We start from the raw sequence: 9,942 nt of genomic DNA on the forward strand, positions 1-9,942 counted from the left end.
ATACTAGCAAGTTCCTTCATTACGTGCTCTAACGAAAACAGGTAGTTACAGCAGTAAAGACTTGCATTCATGAATGCAGGTTATTTATTTTTTTGCATTGTTAGAATGCTGTTTACCATTATTAGGGCTCTCCATAACAATTCAGCTCTATCCTCAGTGAACGTAAAACTCAGTGCTCTACAGTGTCCCTAGAACAGTTTTGTCCAGTCCTTTGAAAATGGGAATAACATCAGCCTTTCCCTAGTCCAAATGGATTTCCAATTGTTCAATGATTATTGGGAAGCTTGTGCCAGAACTCTGGCAAATCCTCCTTTCCTCCCTCAATGATCCTCGAATACATCTTAGTCAGAGATTGGGGTTTAACCAGAATATACAAGACATCACATATCACAGTTCTACTTCTCTCCTCCTTGGTGAGACCACTGCACCTTATTTATAGTTAACATAACTAGTAAGATTCATTCCTGCTCTCTCCATCCTTGACTGTTAATAGAAACTGTATAATTGAGTAACGCTATTGCACAACACGAGTTGAGATTATTTGACTGTTATGTTGCATACATCTGAATGATATTCCAAGTTATTTATTTACATTTCATATACTGTCTTGTAAATACGGTAACAAAAATTATTTTAATGTTGGTTACTCAGCAGCAATTATTCTAAAGATTGGCGAATTGTTCAAACATGATTTCCAAGTTACTATGAACCCTCAGCTGTAGAGTCAAAAAGTCATTGATGATACAGCATGGACAGGACCCTACAGCCCATAAACCAGATACATCCCAAAGACAAGGAAGTATTCTAAAGGGAGGATGAGGCAACTGTGGTTGACAAGGGAAATCAAAGACAGCATAAAAACAAAAGAAAGGGCATATAATGCAGCAAAAATTAGTGGAAAGTTAGAGGATTGGGAAGCTCTTAAAAACCAACAGAAGGCAATTAAAAAATCATAAGGAAAGAAAAGATGAAATAGGAAGGTAAACTAGCCAATGATATCAAGGAGAATACCAAAAGATTTTTTTTCAGATATGTAAAGAGTAAAAGAAAGGTGAGAGTGGATAATGGACCACTGTGAGTGAAGATGGAGAGATAGTAATCAGGGATAAGAAATGGTGGATGAACTTAATAAGTATTCTGCATTAGTCTTCACTCTGGAAGACACTAGCAGTGTGCCAGAAATTCAAGAAAGTCAGGGGACAGACCTGAGTGTAGTTGCTATTACAAAGGAGAAGATGCTTGAGAAGCTGAAAAGTCTGAAAGTAGATAAGTCACCTGGACCAGATGCACCTTTCTCATGATTCTGAAAGAGGTAGCTGAGGAGATTGTGGAGGCATTAGTAATGATCTTTCATTAATCACTAGATTCCGGAATGGTTGTGGAAGATCAGAAAATTACAAATGTAATACCTCTCTGTAAGAAGAGAGGGAGGCAGCAGAAATGAAATTATAGGCCAACTAGCCTGGCTTCAGTGGTTGGGAAGATGTTGGAGTCCATTATTAAGAATGAGGTTTCCGGGTACCTAGAAGCACGTGATAAAATAGGCCAAAATCAGCATGGTTTCCTTAACAGGACATCTTGCCTGGCAAATCTGCTGGAATTATTTGAGGAAATAACGGGTAGGATAGACAACGGACAGTCAGTGGATGTTGTTTACATGAAGTTTCAGAAGACCTTTCAAAGGACAGATGCCACACAGGAGGTGTATTAACAAGATAAGAGCCCATGTCACTACATGAAAAATAAAAGATTGGCTGACTGGCAGGAGACAAAGAGTCAGAATAAAGGGGGCCTATTGAGGATGGCTGCTGGTGACTAGTGGTGTTCCTCAGGGGTTGGCATTGGGGCCACTTCTTTTCATGTTAGACAGTGTGTCAATGATTTGGATGATGGAATTAATGGCTTGTGGCCAAGTCTGCGGATGATACAAAGGTAGGTAAAGGTGGGGGGGGGGGAGGAGGAGGAGGACAGGTAGCAAGGGGTCTGCGAAATGGGAGATTGAGCAAAAATTGGCATTTGGAATATAGCGTAGGGAAGTGTGTAGTCATGTATTTTGGTGGAAGGAATAAAGGTGAAGACTATTTTCTAAATGGGGAGAAAATTCAAACATCAGAAGTGCAAAGAGACTTTTGAGCCCTTGTACAGGATTCTCCAAAGGTTAACTTTCAGGCTTTGTCAGTGTTAAGGAAGGCAAATGCAATGTTCGCATTCATTTCAAGAGGATTAGAACATAAGAGCAAGGATGTATTGCTGAGGATCTAACGGGCATTGATCAGAGCCCACTTGGAGTACTGTGAACAGTTTATCTTATTTTCTCTAAGAAAATCTTCCCTTATCTAAGAAAAGATGTGCTGGCATTGGAGAAGGTCCGGAGGAGGTTCACAAAAATGATCATGAGAATGAAAGTGTTAATGTATAAGGAGCATTTGATAGCTCTGAGACTGTATTCACTGGAATTTAGAAGAATATGAAGGGATCTCATTTAAATCCATTGAAGATTGAAAGAACTAGATAGTGTGAATGTGGAGAGAATGTTTCCTATAATCTAGGACCAGAGGACAGAATTTCAGAATAGAAAGAGGTCTATTTAGAACAGCGATGAAAGGAAATTTCTTTAGCCACAAGGTTCTGAACCTGCGGAATTAATTGCCATAGATCACTGTGGAGGCCAAATCATTGAGTATATTTAAAGCAAAGGTTGATAGCTTCTTGGTTAGTCAGGGTGACAAAGGTTATGGGGGGAAGGCAGGAGAAGATGGTTGAGAGGGATAGTAAATCAACCATAATGGGTTGAGTGATCTAATTCTGTTCCGATGTTTTATGGTCTTATGGTATAACTTTGCACTGATGACTTATTGCATTCCTTTAATCAACCATGTTTCATTATTCTCTTGGATTTGGAGCTCCTAACAACCAAAGGAATTCAGATTACGGAGAATAAATTGATTTGCAGTGGAGCACTTAAAGGGTGGGACCACACAATTAGATTTATTTCACATCTCATTATAATAGCTTCCTATCCCACTCTTGCCAATAAATAAATGTAAGATAGAGAGGAAGGTGTGAATTAATTTCCATCCTGATAGAACAAAAAGATCTTCCAAAGTTCCATCAAAGTATGGTTTCCTCTTATCTATCTGAGTTTTAAGTACATACTTCAGACAATAATGTTTGTGCAGTTGAAACCAGCTCTGGGATTGGTTGGTATTCTAAATGGGAACAGCTGAAAACAAAATAAATATGTAATTTTTTTAACTTTTGGATTCCTGTTTTATCATTTCTGATTAATCTTTCCCCATTTTATGGTTATGTGAAAATGGGATTTGCAACATAAATATAATGGCATCATTATTATGTAGCAGAGTATAAAGGACATCAAATAATATTAAATATTTCATGGTAGCTGCAGAAAGGCATCTATTAGAACACAGTAATGATTTTGCACAACACTATTTGCTTGGGTAAGAGGCTGGCATCCTTCTATCTCGGTGAGAAGCAGCTTTCAAATGTCGGTGAAACTACATAACAGTACTATACCACCATCAACCTGTTTTGGAAGGACAAAGTCTGCTACAAGTACCCCAGTGGTAAGTGCCCTGGACTGATGATATTGCATGGTCTGTAGTGTTTGAACTTGGTTAGCATGCTGCCATCTACAGTGAAGCTTATAAAATCACTGGACATCTTGGGGGCACAGGCTTTTTCCATATATTCATATTTGTTCCTTAACCAGCTACTTTTCCTCTCTTCCCACAATTATTGCTGAAAGGTTTGAAATTCCTTCAGCTGACTTTGGGCACCCTGTTCATCTTTTGACCCCAAACAGTACATCTTTCATCCAGACAGATTATCTTCAAAGGTTCATTGATCATCTTTCTAATGTACAGACAATAGTCATCCTCATTATCAGCATCAAGGTAACAGTACTTATGCAACTAGATATTTTATCTTTGTTTGTAATCAGACTGAGCAATACCACCAGAAGCAGCCAACGATGTTGCTTTCCTCTCCAATAGTCAACACTTCTAACAGTGATTTGTCAGTCAAAATTTTAAAAAATGTACTACAATAAACTCTGTTATATTTCTGACTGTGTTCTTTCTTGTCTATTTTTGGATAATTTATGTTGATAATATGTTAGTTTTGTGACTGATGTGGATCTGGTGCTATGTGTCTGTGATGCTGTGACAAGTAAGTTTTTCATTTCACTTGTGCTTGTACATAAGGCAATAAACTCAACTTTGACTTTGAAATTGTACTTATGCATTACTTTCACAACTCCAGGATGTTTCAAAGTGATTCAGGGATTAGAAGTCTATTTCTGAAATTCATTTACTGTGGGTAAAATGCAATTTACATGCAGGAAATTCTGACAAATGTGGAGACATTTAAAATGGCCAGTTGAAGTTTTTTTAACAATATTGGTAGAAGTTAACTATTAATCCAAGAAACTCAATTACCATGCACTTCTTGAAGAGTAGTTTGGTTCTTTGCATGAAATTTTCCCAATACAGAGTAATTATTCCTAATGATTTTGAAATTTTAACAAAAAATGGAGGAAGGACAAACTGAGTTCGCAAACTTTTACACTAATGAGAAAAATTTTGCATTGTCACCCCTCAAAAGTGACCACAGCCCCAGGGTGAAATACACCATCGAATGTTTCTGTTAAATACATTCATTTGCAAAACTTCTGTAATGCAACCAAAATTCTGACATTTTGTGCACTTGGGCATTAATGGCAGGATTTGAGTTTTTTTTAAACAATGAGAAGACTTACTTATAAAGAGTCATGTTCATTTATTTATATTTGGGTAACTTAAAGTTAGTGGGTTAACACAATGATTTATGATGCCTTTTAAATTTTATGACAGTTAGAATCAAACTATTAAACTATCTTGCTTAAATTTGTCATGGATTTTTTAACAAAATAAGTTTATTTAAAATATAAACAACAGGAATTCTGCAGATGCTGGAAATTCAAGCAACACACATCAAAGTTGCTGGTGAACGCAGCAGGCCAGGCTGCATCTATAGGAAGAGGCGCAGTCGACGTTTCAGGCCGAGACCCTTCGTCAGGTTGACGAAGGGTCTCGGCCTGAAACGTCGACTGCGCCTCTTCCTATAGATGCTGCCTGGCCTGCTGCGTTCACCTTTGATATTAAAATATATCCTATTTTATTTTAATATGGTGGCTGATTGCCCAGGTTATTGGCTTAACATAGAAACATAGCAAACATAGAAAATAGGTGCAGGAGTAGGCCATTCGGCCCTTCGAGCCTGCACCGTCATTCAGTATGATCATGGCTGATCATCCAACTCAGAACCCTGTACCAGCCTTCCCTCCATACCCCCTGATCCCTTTAGCCACAAGGGCCATATCTAACTCCCTCTTAAATATAGCCAATGAATTGGCCTCAACTGTTTCCTGTGGCAGAGAATTCCACAGATTCACCACTCTCTGTGTGAAGAAGTTTTTCCTAATCTCGGTCCTAAAAGGCTTCCCCTTTATCCTCAAACTGTGACCCCTCGTTCTGGACTTCCCCAACTTCGGGAACAATGTTCCTGCATCTAACCTGTCCAATCCCTTTAGGATTTTATACGTTTCAATCAGATCCCCCCTCAATCTTCTAAATTCCAATGAGTATAAGCCGAGTTCATCCAGTCTTTCATCATATGAAAGTCCTGCCATCCCAGGAATCAATCTGGTGAACCTTCTTTGTACTCCCTCTATGGCAAGGATGTCTTTCCTCAGATTAGGGGACCAAAACTGCACACAATACTCCAGGTGTGGTCTCACCAAGGCCTTGTACAACTGCAGTAGTACCTCCCTGCTCCTGTACTCGAATCCTCTTGCTATAAATGCCGGCATACCATTCGCCTTTTTCACCGCCTGCTGTACACTTTCAATGACTGGTGTATAATGACACCCAGGTCTTGTTGCACCTCCCCTTTTCCTAATCGGCCACCATTCAGATAATAATCTGATTTTCTGTTTTCCTGTTTTTGCCACCAAAGTGGATAACTTCACATTTATCCACATTAAATTGCATCTGCCATGAATTTGCCTACTCACCTAACCTATCCAAGTCACCCTGCATTCTCTTAGCATCCTCCCCACAGCTAACACTGCTGCCCAGCTTCGTGTCATCCGCAAACTTGGAGATGCTGCATTTAGTTCCCTCATCCAAGTCATTAATATATATTGTAAACAACTGGGGTCCCAGCACTGAGCCTTGCGGTACCCCACTAGTCACTGCCTGCCATTCTGAAAAGTTCTCGTTTATTCCCACTCTTTGCTTCCTGTCTGCCAACCAATTCTCTATCCACATCAATTACCTTACCCCCGATACCGTGTGCTTTAAGTTTGCACACTAATCTCCTGTGTGGGACCTTGTCAAAAGCCTTTTGAAAATCCAAATATACCACATCCACTGGTTCTCCCCTATCCACTCTACTAGTTACATCCTCAAAAAATTCTATGAGATTCGTCAGACATGATTTTCCTTTCACAAATCCATGCTGACTTTGTCCGATAATTTCACCGCTTTCCAAATGTGCTTTGATAACTGACTCTAGCAGTTTCCCCACCACCGATGTTAGACTAACCGATCTATAATTCCCTGGTTTCTTTCTCCCTCCTTTTTTAAAAAGTGGGATTACATTAGCCACCCTCCAATCCTCAGAAACTAGTCCAGAATCTAAAGAGTTTTGAAAAATTATCACTAATGCATCCACTATTTCTTGGGCTACTTCCTTAAGCACTCTGGGATGCAGACCATCTGGCCCAGGGATTTATCCGCCTTTAATCCCTTCAATTTACCTAACACCACTTCCCTACTAACATGTATTTCCCTCAGTTCCTCCATCTCACTGGACCCTCTGTCCCCTACTATTTCTGGAAGATTATTTATGTCCTCCTTAGTGAAGACAGAACCAAAGTAATTATTCAATTGGTCTGCCATGTCCTTGCTCTCCATAATCAATTCACTTGTTTCTGTCTGTAGGGGACCTACATTTGTCTTAACCAATCTTTTTCTTTTCACATATCTATAAAAGCTTTTACAGTCAGTTTTTATGTTCCCTGCCAGTTTTCTCTCATAATCTTTTTTCCCCTTCCTAATTAAGCCCTTTGTCCTCCTCTGCTGAACTCTGAATTTCTCCCAGTCCTCAGGTGAGCCACTTTTTCCGGCTAATTTGTATGCTTCTTCTTTGGAATTGATACTATCCCTAATTTCCCTTGTCAGCCATGGGTGCACTACCCTCCTTGGTTTATTCTTTTGCCAAACTGGGATGAACAATTGTTGTAGTTCATCCATGCGATCTTTAAATGCTTGCCATTGCATATCCACCGTCAACCCTTTAAGTGTCCTTTGCCAGTCTATCTTAGCTAATTCACATCTCATACCTTCAAAGTTACCCTTCTTTAAGTTCAGAACCTTTGTTTCTGAATTAACTATGTCACTCTCCATCTTAATGAAGAATTCCACCATATTATGGTCACTCTTAGCCAAGGGGCCTCTCACGACAAAATTGCTAATTAACCCTTCCTCATTGCTCAATACCCAGTCTAGAGTAGCCTGCTCTCTAATTGGTTCCTCGACATGTTGGTTCAAAAAACCATCCCGCATACATTCCAAGAAATCCTCTTCCTCAGCACCCTTACCAATTTGTACACCCAATCTACATGTAGATTGAAGTCACCCATTATAACTGCTGTTCCTTTATTGCACACATTTCTAATTTCCTGTTTAATACCATCCCCAACCTCACTACTACTGTTTGGTGGCCTGTACACAACTCCCACCAGCGTTTTCTGCCCCTTAGTGTTATGCAGCTCTACCCATATCGATTCCACATCCTCCCAGTTTATGTCCTTCCTTTCTATTGCGTTAATCTCCTCTCTAACCAGCAACGCCACCCCTCCTCCTTTTCTTTCATGTCTATCCCTCCTGAATATTGACTATCCCTGAATGTTCAGCTCCCATCCTTGGTCACCCTGGAGCCATGTCTCTGTGATCCCAACTATATCATATTCATTAATAACAATCTGCACTTTCAATTCATCCATCTTGTTACGAATGCTCCTTGCATTGACACACAAAGCCTTCAGGCACGCTTTTACAACTCTCTTAGCCCCTTTTTGATGCTTGCCCTGGATTTGTTGGCCTGCCACTTTTACTTTTCACCTTACTACTTTTTGCTTCTACCCTCATTTTACACCCCTCTGTCTCTCTGCACTGCTTCCCATCCCCCTGTTGTGAACTAACCTCCTCTCGCCTAGCCTCTTTAATTTGATTCCCACCCCCCAACCATTCTAGTTTAAAGTCACCTCAGTAGCCCTCGCTAAACTCCCTGCCAGGATATTGTCCCCCTAGGATTTAAGTGTAACTCGTCCTTTTTGTACAGGTCACGCCTGCGCCAAAAGAAGTCCCAATGATCCAAAAACTTGAATCCCTGTCCCCTGCTCCAATCCCTCAGCCACGCATTTATCCTCCACCTCATCGCATTCCTACTCTCACTGTTGCGTGGCACAGGCAGTAATCCCGAGATTACTACCTTTGCAGTCCTTTTTCTCAACTCCCTTCCTAGCTCCCTATATTCTCCTTTCAGGACCTCTTCCCTTTTCCTACCTATGTCATTGGTACCTATATGTACCACGACCTCTGGCTCCTCACCCTCCCACTTCAGGATATCTTGGACACGATCAGAAATATCCCGGACCCTGGCACCAGGGAGGCAAACTACCATCCGGGTCTCTGGACTGCGTCCACAGAATCGCCTATTTGACCCCCTTACTATCGAGTCCCCTATTACAACTGCCCTCCTCTTCCTTTCCCTACCCTACTGAGCTACAGGGCCGGACTCTGTGCTGGAGGCATGGCCACTGTCGCTTCCCCCAGGTAAGCTGTCCCCCCCAACAGTACTCAAACAGGAGTACCTATTGTCAAGGGGTACAGCCACCGGGGTGCTCTCTATTACCTGACTCTTTCCCTTCCCCCTCCTAACCGTGACCCACTTGTCTGCCTCCCGTGGCCCCGGCGTGACCACCTGCCTGCAACTCCTCTCTATCAACTCCTCACTCTCCCTGACCAGACAAAGGTCATCGAGCTGCAGCTCCAGTTCCGTAACGCGGTCCCTTAGGAGCTGCATCTTGGCGCACCTGGCGCAGATGTGGACGTCCGGGAGGCTTGGAGACTCCAGGGCCTCCCACATCCGGCACCGAGAACAACAAACTGCCCTCACACTCATACTGCCCCTCTCCTCAAATAACAAAAACAAAAAAAAAATGAATACCAAACCTTCCTCACCTCGCCCGTTTCCACCTAAGCCCGGTGAGCCAAAGCCCTTAAGCCTTCACTCTGCTCCCGGCTCACTCCGCTGCCCGCTCTATGAGGCTCTGTTCCGTTTAAATCTTCCGCGCTTCACTGCCCGACGTCACACGCCTGCGCAGTCCCGCCTCTCTGAACGCCGATGGGAAAAGAAAATGAAAAATTCAAAAATATCTTCCTCAACACTCCCGCTCCGATTCTCAGACTTCCTTCTCCGAATCAAACCCGAGTCTTATATTGAAGACTTCGGGGGAAACTCAAGGGAGGAAGTGACACTTATTAAACTGGTATAATCTGTGCAAGAACTGGAAGCTTGATCTTATCACCTTAGATAAAACAGCATTCCATGTTCACTGCTAAGTGGTCATTCAGTCAATTTGTTACCCAAATACTCTGATACATGGGTTAGTATGCTAGCACTTAGGCATCCTAGAAGGTTATCCGCCAATGATTAATGAAGAACTTAATAATGACACATAGCTGGGAAATTCCTAATGAAAATATTTAAAATTATGACGGAAAGTGTGTCCAATATCATTCCATTGATGCGCTGATCAAATGATGTGAATGGTTCACTTTAAACCCCATTGAAATGTCTTAATTCACTTAC

The sequence above is a fragment of the Mobula hypostoma genome, chromosome 5 (genome assembly GCF_963921235.1).
Source record: "Mobula hypostoma chromosome 5, sMobHyp1.1, whole genome shotgun sequence".
Taxonomy (NCBI): domain Eukaryota; kingdom Metazoa; phylum Chordata; class Chondrichthyes; order Myliobatiformes; family Myliobatidae; genus Mobula; species Mobula hypostoma.